The following is an 18,653-nucleotide window of genomic DNA, read 5'->3' as shown; positions in this document are numbered from 1 at the left end:
GTGGCCTGAAGTGCATATGTTTTAATGCAAGAAGTATTACGGGTAAGGCAGATGAACTTAGAGCTTGGATTAGTACTCGGAACTATGATGTTGTTGCCATTACAGAGACCTGGTGAGGGAAGGGCAGGATTGACAGCTAAAAGTTCCAGGATTTAGATGTTTCAGGCAGGATAGAGGGAGATGTAAAAGGGGTGGCGAAGTTGCGCAACTGGTTGCGCTAAACTAATGCAGCAGGGGCATGGGAACCTGGATTGTAGTTTTAGGGTAAGGGAGAATGAGAGTAGAGAGGTCAGGAGCACAGATTTGACATCGCAGGAGGGGGCCAGTGTTCAGGTAGGTGGTTTGAAGTGTGTCTACTTCAATGCCAGGAGTATACGAAATAAGGTAGGGGAACTGGCAGCATGGGTTGGTACCTGGGACTTCGATGTTGTGGCCATTTCGGAGACATGGACAGAGCAGGGACAGGAATGGATGTTGCAGGTTCCGGGGTTTAGGTGTTTTAGTAAGCTCAGAGAAGGAGGCAAAAGAGGGGGAGGTGTGGCGCTGCTAGTCAAGAGCAGTATTACGGTGGCGGAGAGGATGCTAGATGGGGACTCATCTTCCGAGGTAGTATGGGCTGAGGTTAGAAACATGAAAGGAGAGGTCACACTGTTGGGCGTCTTCTATAGACCTCCAAATAGTTCTAGGGATGTAGAGGAAAGGATGGCGAGGATGTTCCTGGATAAGAGCGAAAGTAACAGGGTAGTTATTATGGGAGACTTTAACTTTCCAAATATTGACTGGAAAAGATATAGTTCGAGTACATTAGATGGGTCGTTTTTTGTACAGTGTGTGCAGGAGGGTTTCCTGACACAATATGTTGACAGGCCAACAAGAGGCGAGGCCACGTTGGATTTGGTTTTGGGTAATGAACCAGGCCAGGTGTTGGATTTGGAGGTAGGAGAGCACTTTGGGGACAGTGACCACAATTCGGTGACGTTTACGTTAATCATGGAAAGGGATAAGTATACACCGCAGGGCAAGAGTTATAGCTGGGGGAAGGGCAATTATGATGCCATTAGACGTGACTTGGGGGGGATAAGGTGGAGAAGTAGGCTGCAAGTGTTGGGCACACTGGATAAGTGGAGCTTGTTCAAGGATCAGCTACTGCGTGTTCTTGATAAGTATGTACCGGTCAGGCAAGGAGGAAGGCGTCGAGCGAGGGAACCGTGGTTTACCAAAGAAGTGGAATCTCTTGTTAAGAGGAAGAAGGAGGCCTATGTGAAGATGAGGTATGAAGTTTCAGTTGGAGCGATGGATAGTTACAAGGTAGCGAGGAAGGATCTAAAGAGAGAGCTAAGACGAGCAAGGAGGGGACATGAGAAGTATTTGGCAGGTAGGATCAAGTAAAACCCAAAAGCTTTCTATAGGTATGACAGGAATAAGCGAATGACTAGGGAAAGAGTAGTCAAGGACAGGGATGGGAAGTTGTGTGTGGAGTCTGAAGAGACAGGCGAGATACTAAATGAATATTTTTCGTCAGTATTCACTCAGGAAAAAGATAATGTTGTGGAGGAGAATGCTGAGACCCAGGCTAATAGAATAGATGGCATTGAGGTACGTAGGGAAGAGGTGTTGGCAATTCTGGACAGGCTGAAAATAGATAAGTCCCCGGGTCCTGATGGGATTTATCCTAGGATTTTCTGGGAGGCCAGGGAAGAGATTGCTGGACCTTTGGCTTTGATTTTTATGTCATCATTGGCTACAGGAATAGTGCCAGAGGACTGGAGGATAGCAAATGTGGTCCCTTTGTTCAAAAAGGGGAGCAGAGACAACCCCGGCAACTATAGATCGGTGAGCCTCACGTCTGTAGTGGGTAAAGTCTTGGTAAGAGACAAGATTTATAATCATCTAGATAGGAATAATATGATCAGGGATAGTCAGCATGGCTTTGTGAAGGGTAGGTCATGCCTCACAAACCTTATCGAGTTCCTTGAGAAGGTGACTGAACAGGTAGACAAGGGTAGAGCAGTTGATGTGGTGTATATGGATTTCAGCAAAGCGTTTGATAAGGTTCCCCACGGTAGGCTATTGCAGAAAATACGGAGGCTGGGGATTGAGGGTGATTTAGAGATGTGGCTCAGAAATTGGCTAGCTGAAAGAAGACAGAGTGTGGTGGTTGATGGGAAATGTTCAGAATGGAGTTCAGTTACAAGTGGTTCTGTTCTGGGGCCGTTGCTGTTTGTCATTTTTATCAATGACCTAGAGGAAGGCGCAGAAGGGTGGGTGAGTAAATTTGCAGACGATACTAAAGTCGGTGGTGTTGTCGATAGTGTGGAAGGATGTAGCAGGTTACAGAGGGATATAGATAAGCTGCAGAGCTGGGCTGGGAGGTGGCAAATGGAGTTTAATGTAGAGAAGTGTGAGGTGATTCACTTTGGAAGGAATAACAGGAATGCGGCATATTTGGCTAATGGTAAAGTCCTTGGAAGTGTGGATGAGCAGAGGGATCTAGGTGTCCATGTACATAGATCCCTGAAAGTTGCCACCCAGGTTGATAGGGTTGTGAAGAAGGCCGATGGAGTGTTGGCCTTTATTGGTAGAGGGATTGAGTTCCGGAGTCAGGAGGTCATGTTGCAGCTGTACAGAACTCTGGTACGGCCGCATTTGGAGTATTGCGTACAGTTCTGGTCACCGCATTATAGGAAGGACGTGGAGGCTTTGGAGCGGGTGCAGAGGAGATTTACCAGGATGTTGCCTGGTATGGAGGGAAAATCTTATGAGGAAAGGCTGATGGACTTGAGGTTGTTTTCGTTGGAGAGAAGAAGGTTAAGAGGAGACTTAATAGAGGCATACAAAATGATCAGGGGGTTGGATAGGGTGGACAGTGAGAGCCTTCTCTCTGTGCAAATGGCTGGCACGAGGGGACATAGCTTTAAACTGAGGGGTAATAGATATAGGACAGAGGTCAGAGGTAGGTTCTTTACGCAAAGAGTAGTGAGGCCGTGGAATGCCCTACCTGCTACAGTAGTGAACTCGCCAACATTGAGGGCATTTAAAAGTTTATTGGATAAACATATGGATGATAATGGCATAGTGTAGGTTAGATGGCTTTTTGTTTCGATGCAACATCGTGGGCCGAAGGGCCTGTACTGCGCTGTATCGTTCTATGTTCTATGGTTAGGGAGGATATCACAGCTGTACTACGGGAAGACACTTCAGAGGGCAGTGAGGCTACATGGGTAGAGATCAGGAATAAGAAGGGTGCAGTCACAATTTTGGGGGTTTACTACAGGCCTCCCAACAGCCAGCGGGAGATAGAGGAGCAGATAGGTAGACAGATTTTGGAAAAGAGTAAAAACAACAGGGTTGCGGTGATGGGAGACTTCAACTTCCCCAATATTGACTGGGACTCACTTAGTGCCAGGGGCTTAGACGGGGCAGAGTTTGTAAGGAGCATCCAGGAGGGCTTCTTAAAACATTATGTAGACAGTCCAACTAGGGAAGGGGCGGTACTGGACCTGGCATTGGGGAATGAGCCCGGCCAGGTGGTAGAACATAGAACATAGAAAATACAGCACAGAACAGGCCCTTCGGCCCACGATGTTGTGCCGAACCTTTGTCCTAGATTAATCATAGATTATCATTGAATTTACAGTGCAGAAGGAGGCCATTCGGCCCTTTGAGTCTGCACCGGCTCTTGGAAAGAGCACCCTACCCAAACTCAACACCTCCACCCAACACCAAGGGCAATTTTTGACAGTAAGGGCAATTTATCATTGGCCAATCCACCTAACCTGCACATCTTTGGACTGTGGGAGGAAACCGGAGCACCCGGAGGAAACCCACGCAGACACGGGGAGGACGTGCAGACTCCGCACAGACAGTGACCCAAGCTGGAATCGAACCTGGGACCCTGGAGCTGTGAAGCAATTGTGCTATCCACAATGCTACTGTGCTGCCCTTAAGAACAAATAAATCTACACTATATCATTTTACCGTAATCCATGTACCGATCCAATAGCTGCTTGAAGGTCCCTAATGTTTCCGACTCAACTACTTCCACAGGCAGTGCATTCCATGCCCCCACTACTCTCTGGGTAAAGAACCTACCTCTGACATTGCTCCTATATCTTCCACCTTTCACCTTAAATTTATGTCCCCTTGTAATGGTTTGTTCCACCCGGGGAAAAAGTCTCTGACTGTCTACTCTATCTATTCCCCTGATCATCTTATAAACCTCTATCAAGTCGCCCCTCATCCTTCTCCGTTCTAATGAGAAAAGGCCTAGCACCCTCAACCTTTCCTCGTAAGACCTACTCTCCATTCCAGGCAACATCCTGGTAAATCTTCTTTGCACCTTTTCCAAAGCTTCCACATCCTTCCTAAAATGAGGCGACCGGAACTGTACACAGTACTCCAAATGTGGCCTTACCAAAGTTTTGTACAGCTGCATCATCACCTCACGGCTCTTAAATTCAATCCCTCTGTTAATGAACGCGAGCACACCATAGGCCTTCTTCACAGCTCTATCCACTTGAGTGGCAACTTTCAAAGATGTATGAACATAGACCCCAAGATCTCTCTGCTCCTCCACATTGCCAAGAACTCTACCGTTAACCCTGTATTCCGCATTCATATTTGTCCTTCCAAAATGGACAACCTCACACTTTTCAGGGTTAAACTCCATCTGCCACTTCTCAGCCCAGCTCTGCATCCTATCTATGTCTCTTTGCAGCCGACAACAGCCCTCCTTACTATCCACAGCTCCACCAATCTTCGTATCATCTGCAAATTTACTGACCCACCCTTCAACTCCCTCATCCAAGTCATTAAAGAAAATCACAAACAGCAGAGGACCCAGAACTGATCCCTGCGGTACGCCACTGGTAACTGGGATCCAGGCTGAATATTTGCCATCCACCACCACTCTCTGACTTCTATCGGTTAGCCAGTTCATTATCCAACTGGCCAAATTTCCCACTATCCCATGCCTCCTTACTTTCTGCATAAGCCTACCATGGAGAACCTTATCAAATGCCTAACTAAAATCCATGTACACTACATCCACTGCTTTACCTTCATCCACATGCTTGGTCACCTCCTCAAAGAATTCAATAAGACTTGTAAGGCAAGACCTACCCCTCACAAATCCATGCTGACTATCCCTAATCAAGCAGTGTCTTTCCAGATGCTCAGAAATCCTATCCTTCAGTACCCTTTCCATTCCTTTGCCTACCACCGAAGTAAGACTAACTGGCCTGTAATTCCCAGGGTTATCCCTAGTCCCTTTTTTGAACAGGGGCACGACATTCGCCACTCTCCAATCCCCTAGTACCACCCCTGTTGACAGTGAGGACGAAAAGATCATTGCCAACGGCTCTGCAATTTCATCTCTTGCTTCCCATAGAATCCTTGGATATATGCCGTCAGGCCCGGGGGACTTGTCTATCCTCAAGTTTTTCAAAATGCCCAACACATCTTCCTTCCTAACAAGTATTTCCTCGAGCTTACCAATCTGTTTCACACTGTCCTCTCCAACAATATCGCCCCTCTCATTTGTAAATACAGAAGAAAGTACTCGTTCAAGACCTCTCCTATCTCTTCAGACTCAATACACAATCTCCCGCTACTGTCCTTGATCGGACCTACCCTCGCTCTAGTCATTCTCATATTTCTCACATATGTGTAAAAGGCCTTGGGGTTTTCCTTGATCCTACCTGCCAAAGATTGTTCATGCCCTCTCTTCGCTCTCCTAATCCCTTTCTTCAGTTCCCTCCTGGCTATCTTGTATCCCTCCAATGCCCTGTCTGAACCTTGTTTCCTCAGCCTTACATAAGTCTTCTTTTTCCCCTTAACAAGACATTCAACCTCTCTTGTCAACCATGGTTCCCTCACTCGACCATCTCTTCCCTGCCTGACAGGGACATACATATCAAGGACACGTAGCACCTGTTCCTTGAACAAGTTCCACATTTCACTTGTGTCCTTCCCTGACAGCCTATGTTCCCAACTTATGCACTTCAATTCTTGTCTGACAACATCGTATTTACCCTTCCCCCAATTGTAAACCTTGTCCTGTTGCACGTACCTATCCCTCTCCATTACTCAAGTGAAAGTCACAGAATTGTGGTCACTATCTCCAAAATGCTCCCCCACTAACAAATCTATCACTTGCCCTGGTTCATTACCAAGTACTAAATCCAATATTGCCCCTCCTCTGGTCGGACAATCTACATACTGTGTTAGAAAAGCTTCCTGGACACACTGCACAAACACCACCCCATCCAAACTATTTGATCTAAAGAGTTTCCACTCAATATTTGGGAAGTTAAAGTCGCCCATGACTACTACCCTATGACTTCTGCACCTTTCTAAAATCTGTTTCCCAATCTGTTCCTCCACATCTCTGCTACTATTGGGGGGCCTATAGAAAACTCCTAACAAGGTGACTGCTCCTTTCCTATTTCTGACTTCAACCCATACTACCTCAGTAGGGTGATACTCCTCGAACTGCCTTTCTGCAGCTGTTATACTATCTCTAATTAATAATGCCACCCCCCCACCTCTTTTACCACCCTCCCTAATCTTACTGAAACATCTATAACCAGGGACCTCCAACAACCATTTCTGCCCCTCTTCTATCCAAGTTTCCGTGATGGCCACCACATCGTAGTCCCAAGTACTGATCCATGCCTTAAGTTCACCCACCTTATTCCTGATGCTTCTTGCGTTGAAGTATACACACTTCAACCCATCTCCGTGCCTGCAAGTACTCTCCTTTGTCAGTGTTCCCTTCCCCACTGCCTCATTACACGCTTTGGCGTCCTGAATATCGGCTACCTTAGTTGCTGGACTACAAATCCGGTTCCCATTCCCCTGCCAAATTAGTTTAAACCCTCCCGAAGAGTACTAGAAAACCTCCCTCCCAGGATATTGGTGCCCCTCTGGTTCAGATGGAACCCGTCCTGCTTGTACAGGTCCCACCTTCCCCAGAATGCGCTCCAATTATCCAAATACCTGAAGCCCTCACTCCTACACCATTCCTGCAGCCACGTGTTCAGCTGCACTCTCTCCCTATTCCTAGCCTCGCTATCACGTGGCACCGGCAACAAACCAGAGATGACAACTCTGTCTGTCCTGGCTTTTAACTTCCAGCCTAACTCCCGAAACTTGTTTATTACCTCCACACCCCTTTACCTACCTATGTCGTTGGTACCAATGTGCACCACGACTTCTGGCTGCTCCCCCTCCCACTTAAGGAACCTGAAGACACGATCCGAGACATCCCTGGCCCTGGGACCCGGGAGGCAACATACCTTCCGGGAGTCTCGCTCGCGACCACAGAATCTCCTATCTATTCCCCTAACCATTGAATCTCCTACAACTATTGCTTTTCTATTCTCCCCCCTTCCCTTCTGAGCCCCAGAGCCAGACTCAGTGCCAGAGACCTGGCCGCTAGGGCCTTCCCCCGGTAGGTCATCCCCCCCAACAGCATCCAAAACGGTACACTTGTTTTGAAGGGGAACAGCCACGAGGGATCCCTGCACCGTCTGCCTGTTTGTTTTTTTCCCCCTGACTGTAACCCAGCTATTCTTGTCCTGTACCTTGGGTGTGCTTACCTCCCTGTAACTCTTCTCAATCGCCCCCTCTGCCTCCCGGATGATCCGAAGTTCATCCAGCTTCAGCTCCAGTTCCCTAACGGTCTTTGAGGACCTGAAGTTGGGTGCACTTCCCGCAGGTATAGTCAGCGGGGACACCGGTGGTATCCCTCACCACCCACATCCTACAGGAGGAGCATGCAACTGGCCTAGCCTCCATCCCCTCTTACCTTACAGAATATAGCTGCCGTGTGGACTAACTAGATCTCCGCCCTCCGACTCTGCTCCCAGTCAGCTACACTTTCTGTAAACTCCTGGCTCTCTTCGCACTCTTTGCGGAAATGTCAGAAACAAAATGAAAGGAGCACCTTACTCCCTCCTCACCTAACTCCCTCGGTCACCAAACTCTTACTATAGCACTCAAAAAGCACCAAATTCAGCACTCAGTGCAAACAAAGTCTGCACTGTAGGGGATCACTTTTATACTGTGAATCTAGCCTCTGAAAACTGGCCTAATCCAATTAACTAATTAACAAGCTCCAGCTGCAAGTGCCTACAAGTAGAAGCCTGTTTCAGTAGGGGAGCATTTCGGGAACAGTGACAATTAGTGAAGGCTAATTATAACTTTTGTGAGGGCCACGCAGAATCCAGCACGAGTTTTAAGGATACAAAGTAATAACATTTATTTACAATAACATATATATATAACAGCAGCAGCAACTTCCCTTGCTGCACACTCCTTCCTGCTGGTTCCTAAACTGGCCAACTTTATTTATACTTGGAGTTTACTAATGGTTTCTCCGCCCCTTCAGTGGGGAAGCTCATACTCCCACAGGATTGTGGGATTGTCATTAGTCACCAGCCAATGGTAAGCAGGCAGGTTATAACAATAACAATATTAGGCGGGAACTGAAGAACCTAAATTGGGGGCGGATGTTTGAGGGTAAATCAACATCTGACATGTGGGAGGCTTTCAAGTATCAATTGAAAGTAATTCAGGACCGGCATGTTCCTGTGAGGAAGAAGGATAAATACGGCAATTTTCTGGAACCTTGGATAACGAGAGATATTGTAGGCCTCGTCAAAAAGAAAAAGGAGGCATTTGTCAGGGCGAAAAGGCTGGGAACAGACGAAGCCTGTGTGGAATATAAGGAAAGTAGGAAGGAACTTAAGCAAGGAGTCAGGAGGGCTAGAAGGGGTCACGAAAAGTCATTGGCAAATAGAGTTAAGGAAAATTCCAAGGCTTTTTACACGTACATAAAAAGCAAGAGGGTAGCCAGGGAAAGGGTTGGCCCACTGAAGGATAGGCAAGGGAATTCTATGTGTGGAGCCAGAGGAAATGGGCGAGGTACTAAATGAATACTTTGCATCAGTATTCACCAAAGAGAAGAAATTGGTAGATGTTGAATCTGGAGAAGGGTGTGTAGATAGCGTGGGTCACATTGAGATCCAAAAAGACGAAGTGTTGGGTGTCTTAAAAAATATTAAGGTAGATAAGTCCCCAGGGCCTGATGGGATCTACCCCAGAATACTGAAGGAGGCTGGAGAGGAAATTGCTGAGGCCTTGACAGAAATCTTTGGATCCTCACTGTCTTCAGGTGATGTGTCGGAGGACTGGAGAATAGCCAATGTTGTTCCTCTGTTTAAGAAGGGTAGCAAGGATGATCCAGGGAACTGCAGGCCGGTGAGCCTCATGTCAGTGGTAGGGAAATTACTGGAGAGAATTCTTCGAGACAGGATCTACTCCCATTTGGGAGCAAATGGACGTATTAGTGAGAGTCATGGTTTTGTGAAGGGGAAGTTGTGTCTCACTAACTTGATAGAGCTTTACGAGGAGGGCAAAGATGATTGACGCAGGTAGGGCAGTGGATGTTGTCTATATGGACTTCAGTAAGGCCTTTGACAAGGTCCCTCATGGTAGACTTGTACAAAAGGTGAAGTCACACGGGATCAGGGGTGAGCTGGCAAGGTGGAGACCGAGCTGGCTAGGTCATAGAAGGCAGAGAGTAGCAATGGAAGGATGCTTTTCTAATTGGAGGGCTGTGACTAGTGGTGTTCCGTAGGGATCAAAGAACAAACAAAGAACAAAGAAATGTACAGCACAGGAACAGGCCCTTCGGCCCTCCAAGCCCGTGCCGACCATACTGCCCGACTAAACTACAATCTTCTACACTTCCTGGGTCCGTATCCTTCTATTCCCATCCTATTCATGTATTTGTCAAGATGCCCCTTAAATGTCCCTATCGTCCCTGCTTCCACTACCTCCTCCGGTAGCGAGTTCCAGGTACCCACTACCCTCTGCGTAAAAAACTTGCCTCGTACATCTACTCTAAACCTTGCCCCTCTCACCTTAAACCTATGCCCCCTAGTAATTGACCCCTCTACCCTGGGGAAAAGCCTCTGACTATCCACTCTGTCTATGCCCCTCATAATTTTGTATACCTCTATCAGGTCGCCCCTCAACCTCCTTCGTTCCAGTGAGAACAAACCAAGTTTATTCAACCGCTCCTCATAGCTTATGCCCTCCATACCAGGCAACATTCTGGTAAATCTCTTCTGCACCCTCTCTAAAGCCTCCACATCCTTCTGGTAGTGTGGCGACCAGAATTGAACACTATACTCCAAGTGTGGCCTAACTAAGGTTCTATACAGCTGCAACATGACTTGCCAATTCTTATACTCAATGCCCCGGCCAATGAAGGCCAGCATGCCGTATGCCTTCTTGACTACCTTCTCCACCTGTGTTGCCCCTTTCAATGACCTGTGGACCTGTACTCCTAGATCTCTTTGACTTTCAATACTCTTGAGGGTTCTACCATTCACTGTATATTCCCTGCCTGCATTAGACCTTCCAAAATGCATTACCTCACATTTGTCCAGATTAAACTCCATCTGCCATCTCTCCGCCCAAGTCTCCAGACAATCTAAATCCTGCTGTATCCTCAGACAGTCCTCATCGCTATCCGCAATTCCACCAACCTTTGTGTCGTCTGCAAACTTACTAATCAGACCAGTTACATTTTCCTCCAAATCATTTATATTTACTACAAAGAGCAAAGGTCCCAGCACTGATCCCTGTGGAACACCACTGGTCACAGCCCTCCAATTAGAAAAGCATCCCTCCATTGCTACCCTCTGCCTTCTATGGCCTAGCCAGTTCTGTATCCACCTTGCCAGTTCACCCCTGATCCCGTGTGACTTCACATTTTGTACTAGTCTACCATGAGGGACCTTGTAAAAGGCCTTACTGAAGTCCATATAGACAACATCTACTGCCCTACCTGCATCAATCATCTTAGTGACCTCCTCGAAAAACTCTATCAAGTTAGTGAGACACGACCTCCCCTTCACAAAACCGTGCTGCCTCTCACTAATACGTCCATTTGCTTCCAAATGGGAGTAGATCCTGTCTCTAAGAATTCTCTCCAGTAATTTCCCTACCACTGACGTAAGGCTCACCGGCCTGTAGTTCCCGGGATTATCCTTGCTACCCTTCTTAAACAGAGGAACAACATTGGCTATTCTCCAGTCCTCCGGGACATCCCCTGAAGACAGCGAGGATCCAAAGATTTCTGTCAAGGCCTCAGCAATTTCCTCTCCAGCCTCCTTCAGTATTCTGGGGTAGATCCCATCAGGCCCTGGGGACTTATCTACCTTAATATTTTTTAAGACACCCAACACCTCGTCTTTTTGGATCACAATGTGACCCAGGCTATCTACACCCCCTTCTCCAGACTCAACATCTACCAATTCCTTCTCTTTGGTGAATACTGATGCAAAGTATTGATTTAGTACCTCGCCCATTTCCTCTGGCTCCACACATAGATTCCCTTGCCTATCCTTCAGTGGGCCAACCCTTTCCCTGGCTACCCTCTTGCTTTTTATGTACGTGTAAAAAGCCTTGGGATTTTCCTTAACCCTATTTGCGAATGACTTTTCGTGACCCCTTCTAGCCCTCCTGACTCCTTGCTTAAGTTCCTTCCTACTTTCCTTATATGCCACACAGGCTTCGTCTGTTCCCAGCCTTTTAGCCCTGACAAATGCCTCCTTTTTCTTTTTGACGAGGCCTACAATATCACTCGTCATCCAAGGTTCCCGAAAATTGCCGTATTTATCTTTCTTCCTCACAGGAACATGCCGGTCCTGTATTCCTTTCAACTGACACTTGAAAGCCTCCCACATGTCAGATGTTGATTTGCCCTCAAACATCCGCCCCCAATCTATGTTCTTCAGTTCCCGCCTAATATTGTTATAATTAGCCTTCCCCCAATTTAGCACATTCATCCTCGGACCACTCTTATCCTTGTCCACCAGTACTTTAAAACTTACTGAATTGTGGTCACTGTTACCGAAATGCTCCCCTACTGAAACATCTACCACCTGGCCGGGCTCATTCCCCAATACCAGGTCCAGTACCGCCCCTTCCCGAGTTGGACTGTTTACATATTGTTTTAAGAAGCCCTCCTGGATGCTCCTTACAAACTCCGCCCCGTCTAAGCCCCTGGCACTAAGTGAGTCCCAGTCAATATTGGGGAAGTTGAAGTCTCCCATCACCACAACCCTGTTGTTTTTACTCTTTTCCAAAATCTGTCTACCTATCTGCTCCTCTATCTCCCGCTGGCTGTTGGGAGGCCTGTAGTATACCCCCAACATTGTGACTGCACCCTTCTTATTCCTGATCTCTACCCATATAGCCTCATTGCCCTCTGAGGTGTCCTCTCGCAGTATAGCTGTGATATTCTCCCGAACTAGTAGCGCAACTCCACCTCCCCTTTTACATCCCCCTCTATCCCGCCTGAAACATCTAAATCCTGGAACGTTTAGCTGCCAATCCTGCCCTTCCCTCAACCAGGTCTCTGTAATGGCAACAACATCATAGTTCCAAGTAGTAATCCAAGCTCTAAGTTCATCTGCCTTACCCGTAATGCTCCTTGCATTAAAACATATGCACTTCAGGCCACCAGACCCGCTGTGTTCAGCAACTTCTCCCCGTCTGCTCTGCCTCAGAGCCACACTGTCCCTATTCCCTAGTTCTCCCTCAATGCTCTCACCTTCTCACCTATTGCTCCCGTGCCCACCAGAGCTGGGAATTTGCTGTTTGTAGTATATAAATGATTTGGAGGAAAATGTAACTGGTCTGATTAGTAAGTTTGCAGATGACACAAAGGTTGGTGGAATTGCGGATAGCGATGAGGACTGTCAGAGGATACAGCAGGATTTAGATTGTTTGGAGACTTGGGCGGAGAGATGGCAGATGGAGTTTAATCCGTACAAATGTGAGGTAATGCATTTTGGAAGGTCTAATGCAGGTAGGGAATATACAGTGAATGGTCGAACCCACAAGAGTATTGAAAGTCAGAGAGATCTAGGTGTACAGGTCCACAGGTCACTGAAAGGGGCAACACAGGTGGAGAAGGTAGTCAAGAAGGCATACGGCATGCTTGCCTTCATTGGCCGGGGCATTGAGTATAAGAATTGGCAAGTCGTGTTGCAGCTGTATAGAACCTTAGTTAGGCCACACTTGGAATATAGTGTTCAATGCTGGTCGCCACACTACTAGAAGGATGTGGAGGCTTTAGAGAGGGTGCAGGAGTGATTTACCCGAATGTTGCCTGGTATGGAGGGCATTAGGTATGAGGAGCGGTTGAATAAACTCGGTTTCTTCTCACTGGAACGACGGAGGTTGAGGGGCGACCTGATAGAGGTCTACAAAATTATGAGGGGCATAGACAGAGTGGCTAGTCAGAGGCTTTTCCCCAGGATAGAGGGGTCAATTACTAGGGGGCATAGGTTTAAGGTGCGAGGGGCAAGGTTTAGAGTAGATGTACGAGGCAGGTTTTTTACACAGAGGGTAGTGGGTGCCTGGAACTCGCTACCGGAGGAGGTAGTGGAAGCAGGGACGATAGTGACATTTAAGGGGCATCTTGACAAATACATGAATAGGATGGGAATAGAGGGATACGGACCCAGGAAGTGTAGAAGATTGTAGTTTAGTCGGGCAGCATGGTCGGCACGGGCTTGGAGGGCCGAAGGGCCTGTTCCTGTGCTGTACTTTTCTTTGTTCTTTGTTCTTTGTTCTAACCGAGTTATGATCGCTGTCTGCAAAATGCCCCCACACTGATACTTCAACCCCACCACTTGCCCGGCTTCGTTACCTAAAATTAAGTCCAGGACCTTATCAGGACCCTCTCTTGTAGGTCCTTCTAAGTACTAGCTTAAAAAGTTCTTGTTGATGCATTTTAAGAATTCTGCTTCCTCTAAATTTTCATATTATGACTCCCCCTGTAAATATTGGGAAGTTGAAATCCTCCACTATCATCACCCTATTACTTTTCCATTTCTCTGCAATTTGCCTACAGCTGTGCTCTTCTATTTCTCTCAGACTGTTAGGGGCCTACAGAACACTCCCAGCAATGTGGTTGCTCCTTTTGGTTTTTACGTTCTACCTTTATGGCTTCAGTTGAAGAGCCTTCTAAGCTGTCGTCCCTCATTACTGCTGTAATTGAATCCCTGATTGAAATTGCGACAGCTCCTCCTCTTTTACCTCCTTCCCTATCTCGCCTGAAGATCCTGTATCCTGGAATATTGAGCTGCCAATCCTGCCCCTCTCTCACTATGTCTCAGTGACAGCAATGACATCATACCCCATGTTTTAATTTGTGCCCTCAACTCATCTGCCTTGTTCGTCAGACTTGATTAAAATCAATACCGTCCAATCTTGCCAAACTCCCTTGTGACTGAACTGGTTGAGACAATCTCTGCCATCTTGATTCACTTGATAACTCTTTTAATTCTGGCTGTGCATCTATCCCTGCTGAACCTTCCCTCAGGATCCCAGTCCCCTGTCGAGTTAGTTTAAACCCTCCCCAACAGCACTAGCAACCCTTCCTGCAAGGACACTGGTCCCATTTTGGTTCAGGTGCAAACCGTCTGCCTCGTATAGTTCCCACCGTCCCCAAAATTGCACGACGTCATCCCTTTTTCTGCCTCTATCGTTGGTACCAATGTGTACCACAATATTGGTCTGTGCTCCCCTTTCAGGATGCCCTGCAGCCGTTCAGTGACTTCCTTGGCCCTAACACCAGGGAGGTAACACACCATTCTGGAGTCACAGCCACAGAAATGCCTGTCTATTCCCCTTACAATTGAATCCCCGGCCACAATAGCCCTGATATTCTCTCTCCTCCCCTCTTGTGCAGCAGATCCACCCATGGTGCCATGAAGCTGGCTGCCACTGCTTCCCCCAACACAGTCATCTCCCATTGCTCTTCAATGAGAAACTGTTCAAAGTCAAGAAGCAAGATTGAGAGTGCACCGAGTGCACTCTCCAGTCACTTCAACGAGTGTAAAATTACACATCCTGTGAGTGCTGAAGCCAATCTGGCACGACTGCTTGAAAACCAGCTGTCCCTACCAGCAAAATAGCTTAATAGTTATGAAGTATCCAAAATGGTATATCTGTTAGAAAGGGGGATGGACACAGGGGACTCCTGCACGACCTGCCTTCCTCTACTTTTTAAATAGAATTTACAATGCAGAAGTAGGCCATTCGGCCCATCGAGTCTGCACCGGCTCTTGGAATGAGCACCCTACCCAAGCGCGCACCTCCACCCTATCCCCATAACCCAGTAACCCCACTCAGGGAAATTTTGGACACTAGGGGCAATTTAGCATGACCAATCCTCCTAACCTGCACATCTTTGGACTGTGGGAGGAAACCGGAGCACCCGGAGGAAACCCACGCAGACACGGGGAGGATGTGCAAACTCCGCACAGACAGTGACCCAAGCCGGGAATCGAACCTGAGACCCTGGAGCTGTGAAGCAATTGTGCTAACCACTATGCTACCGTACTGCCAGGTAGTTACCTATGCCCTTTCTGCCTGTTCAATCCTCACTTGCGGTGTGACCACCTCACTGAACGTGTTATCCACGATCTGCTCAGTGTCCGCAGTGAATGCATCCTCAGCTCCAGCTCCCAAACGTGGTTAGCCAGAAGCTGCAGTTGGACACACTTCCTGCACACGTGGTCACCAGGGACAACTGAAGTTTCCTTGATTTGCTACACAGCACAGGAGAAGCAAATCACAGGTGCGAGCTCTCCTGCCATGAATACCGTTAAACCCCTTAATTACTCACTTTTGAACAAAATATTATGCTTTTATAACTATTTACTTACCTTGCTTCTGCTAAATTTACTCCCTTACCCTTGTTATGGGCGAGGCGTTTTCAGAACCCCAAAATGTATCATGGAATTCAACCAACCTCTCCCTTTAATGTATTTGTTGCTTTTCCTAGCACACGGCTTGTTCCCTAGGTGTGGGATTACAATTATGGACACGTGGGTTTTTAAACACAAAACAATGTTTATTCCATGAACTCAAGTTAACATCTTAAATAAACATTGGATCTCTTAACACCCCTTACTTCAAAGATAACTCAGAAAATATTGCAACAGTACATAATTCCTCAAAATTCTTCAAACTTCCAAGAAACTTAACACCTTTAAACAGAATCACACCAGGTTAAAGGCTTTACAATTATGAGTTTAAATCACCCAAATGATCCAGAGATAGTCTTTCATGGCAGAGATCCAGCTCACTGCAAACACAGACACTCCCAACCTCTTTTCCTACTGCAAAACTAAACTGCAAAACTGCAGCTCTCTGGAAACACACAGACACACACCAGCTCTTTTTCAAAACTGAAACTAAACTGCAAAATGGCTGATCTGACCTCAGCTCCACCCACTCTCTGACATCATTGTTTTCTTAAAGGTACATTGCTTAAACATCCATGTCTTGAAGGTACTCTCACATGACACCTCCCCTCAAGAAAAAAAAATAAACCATCAACTTCAAGATGGTTCCTTTTTTCACTTTTGCACCATCCACTAAGAAATGCACACAGTAAATACACATTTTCATTTGAAGAAAACAACACCCTCAAACAGGTATAATAATATAGTCCATTTTTCTTCGTTCTTCTTCCTCCAACCGAAAACCTTCTCAATTGACAGTCTCTTTGAACAAAGTCTCTGCACGATCCATCCATTCCTCTACTCCTCGGCATTTCTCTTTAGAATCAGATACTTTAGTTCAATCTGACCACAGAGTCCCTTGCAATTCTCCAATACAGGAACATTGGTGATCACAGCTTTCAGGCAGTCAAATGCCTGTTGAAAGTCCGCTGTCCATTGAATTTTTTAAAGTTTCTCGGCAATTCCATCAGTGGAGTAATCACGCCGCAAAACCTTTACACAACTGTTCGATCAAAGCCATTCATGCTAAGAAATCGCATTATTTCCCTTTGTCTTGAGGATATCGGAAACTCCGCAAGGAGAGTGATTCGCGCTTCTCCAAATTCACTTTCGGCTAGGTTCATCACCAAACCCGCCTCCTAAAGTTAATCAAAGAACTCCATACGATGTTTTAAATGTTCTTTCCATATCCGGCTGAAAACTACCAGATCGTCGATGTATACCGCACAATTGGGTAATCCTGAAACAACTGTATTAGTTAACCGTTGAAATGTTGCTGAGGCATTTTTCATGCCAAATGGCATAAATTTGAACTGGTATATACCACCTGGAGTCACAAAAGCTGAAATCTCCTTCGCCCTTTCAAATAAAGGTACTTGCCAGTAACCTTTCAGTAAATCCAATTTGGAAATAAAAGCGGATTGTCCCACTTTCTCAATGCAAACGTGAGATAGGATAAAAGTCTGTTCTTGTAACTGCATTCACCTTTCGATAGTCCACACACAACCGTTGGGTACCGTCTGGTTTAGGTACCATCACTATGGGTGAGCTCCATTGGCTGCAACCCACTTCAATTATACCATTCTTCAGCCTACTCTCAATCTCTCTGTTAACCTGTGCCAATTTTAAAGGATTAAGTCTATATGGATGTTGTTTGATAGGAACAGCATTTCCTACATCTACATCATGTATAGCCATTTTAGTACTTCCCAATTTATCTCCACAAACTTGCCCATGTGATATCAATAACTCTTTCAGGTCAGTTTGTTTTTCCTCTGGAAGTTAACTTAACAATTCATCCCAATTTTTAAGAACATCCTCATTTTCCAATTTAATTTGAGGTATGTCAAATTCACAGTCATCTGGATTTGGTTCGTCACTTTGAGTTAGAATCATTAAAACCTCCTTTTTCTCTCCTTCCCTTTCAAAGTACCTTTTAAGCATATTCACATGACACACTCTGTGAGTCTTCCTTCTATCTGGTGTTTTTACTCCATAATTCACCTCACTTAATTTCCTTTCAATCTGATACGGTCCACAAAACCTAGCTTTTAAAGGCTCACCTACCACTGGTAACAACACTAAACGTTTATCCCCACTGGCAAAGCTACGAACTTTGGATTTCTTGTCCGCTACCCGTTTCATCACATTTTGTGCAACTTTCAAATGTTGTTTAGCTAATTCACCTGCTCTATTTAATCGTTCCCTAAAGTTTGACACGGAATCCAATAATGTAATTTCCGATTTCTCACCCACCAATTTTTCCTTAATTAATTTAAGTGGTCTTCTTACCTCGACCAAAAATTAGTTCAAAAGGACTAAATTTGGTAGACTCATTAGGTGCATCCCTAATTGCAAACAATACGACTGGGATTCCTTTATCCCAATCCTCTGGATAATCTTGACAATAAGCCCTCAACATTGTCTTTAATGTCTGATGCCACCTTTCTAACGCTCCCTGCGATTCTGGATGGTACGCAGTTGATTTAAATTGTTTTATTCCAAAGCTATCCATAACTTGTTTGAATAACTTTGAAGTAAAATTTGATCCTTGATCCAATTGAATTTCTGTGGGTAGTCCATATCTAGTAAAGAATTTACGTAACTCCACAATCCTTTTAGCTGTAATATTATGTATTGGAATGGCCTCTGGAAACCTAGTAGACACATCCATTATAGTCAAAAGATATTGATTCCCACTTTTTGTTTTAAGAAGCAGTCCTACACAATCGATTAGGACCATTGTAAAAGGTTCCTCAAATGCAGGAATGGGTATTAAGGGCGCTGGTTTTATCACTGCTTGAGGTTTCCCTA

This window comes from Scyliorhinus torazame, chromosome 28 (genome assembly GCF_047496885.1).
Source record: "Scyliorhinus torazame isolate Kashiwa2021f chromosome 28, sScyTor2.1, whole genome shotgun sequence".
NCBI classification, from domain to species: Eukaryota; Metazoa; Chordata; class Chondrichthyes; order Carcharhiniformes; family Scyliorhinidae; genus Scyliorhinus; species Scyliorhinus torazame.
Note: the sequence above shows the minus strand (reverse complement) of the source record.